The sequence below is a fragment of the Hetaerina americana genome, unplaced genomic scaffold (assembly GCF_022747635.1).
Source record: "Hetaerina americana unplaced genomic scaffold, ioHetAmer1.1.p SCAF_3, whole genome shotgun sequence".
In the NCBI taxonomy this organism is placed as follows: Eukaryota; Metazoa; Arthropoda; class Insecta; order Odonata; family Calopterygidae; genus Hetaerina; species Hetaerina americana.
The window spans coordinates 14,362,513-14,364,371 of NW_027286874.1; positions in this window are offsets into that span (position 1 = coordinate 14,362,513).

Here is a 1,859-nt window from a genome sequence, read left to right on the forward strand (position 1 = left end):
TTTCCCTTGCCCTTTCCCGATTGTAAATTCCTTCGATTCTCTCTGCTAGCCTATTCCCGGTAAATCTTTATTGATTATTTCTTTTCATCACAGACGAAACATACCCCAATAAATACCCCCTTTATACCTACCTGTACACTTATTTTTTTTACACTTAATCTGGTCCCTTTCTACTTTAATTCCATATTTGCAGCGTCCTATTCGGGAACCAGGTTAACAGCATTGCTTTTCTCCTTCGATCTGATTATTCAATGGTGCATGTCGACCGTCGATAACGGGTCAAAATGTTCTCGTAACCCTTTCTCCTTTACGTATTGACGTTCTCTCGTTATCATAAGAATTTTTTTTTAGCATTTGATGCATTATTGTCTACTGGGTTACCAGATTTGCGGTCTTAAAAAAAGAACTCGTCATACTTTCCTACAGCAAGGCGGAAATTTCCACTTATTGCCACTTAATTGTTCTAAATGAATAATTCATTAAACTTGATTCAATTTTGCTTATGATTAATTCTGGGCCACTTTTCAAAGTATTTTCCAGGTTTTAAGGAGTAGTTAATCAGCGACCCTCGTGTTTACTCGAGTGTCAACCTTGTCCCATGCAATGACTTCACGATCACGTCCCTTCACGCTCGAGTGAGCTCAACAATCACTCCCTAAGGAATTTGAGGAGGAGCATCCTAATCACCATTATGAATTTATCAGGCAAACCTTCTCCCTCAACCAACTCCTAAATTTGTTTCCACCCGTCAACGATTCACGTCTACACTTCTTTTAGGATGAGGAATGACATGTACTAAGCAAACTTTAAATTTTATCATTTTTAGCTTATCATTAATAGTTATTGACGAATGTTAACAAAACCAACTTCTACGGAATATTCCTTGAATACTGCTTTGTAATTTTAAAATTAGTTAATAAGTAAATATGAATCAATAATAAATTTAAAGTTTACTTATTAAGAACTTGATTTATTTATCCCAGGCTATTACAAAACACGCATGCACTCCATGCGCTGCAATAAAATATTCATTTACCATAATTCATTACTCCGTCACAGCACTTGCATTAGGATCACCAAAACATTACTGTTTTTATGAAATTGTTTTTTAAAAGTGAAATTCTCTTCACTGACATGTATTGCAGTGAATGTACACCTTCCTTTGGCAAATTCAATAAGGAATACCTGGTAAGCATATGGATTTGGAATTACCGGTACCCTATACACTTTTTTCAGATCGACTAATATTGTTACACAAATCTCTCCGTAACAATCAGACATTAACTAGCCATGCGAGCAAGGAATTTGCTGTAGTAATCTCTAACTCAAAGTTTGCCCCAAAGAAGAATGATTTTATAGAAAGAATATTTTATAAAAATATAACAACTAATATCCGTATTTCCGGAACGGCAAATGAATCTCGATATTGCTGAATAAATTCAGTAATTTCCACGGAATTTTCAAGCTATTGTATATTATTCCCGCTGAATTCTTAACAGATGAATAGTACGTAAATTATATTTTTTTTAAATGGAACTTATATAGCTTTTCAAAATGAATACGAATGAATTACAAGACGCACGAATAAGCTTTTTTTATTAAAGGTGCTTTTTCAACTCTGCTCAGTAGATTATTTTTTCTCAGAACCGGAGTTAATAAATGCAAAGAGAAATGTATTAGTCGTATACATGGAATAATTTATAGGTTCCAGACTGTCAATGGAATCTCACATCGCATACAACGGCACAACGACAAATTTCTTCGTCTCTCCTAATAAAACACAACCTGATATCCAAACACTATAATAAGCCCATATTCAATTCCACATACCTCCTTCCTCCCATGCCCCTTCTGCCTAA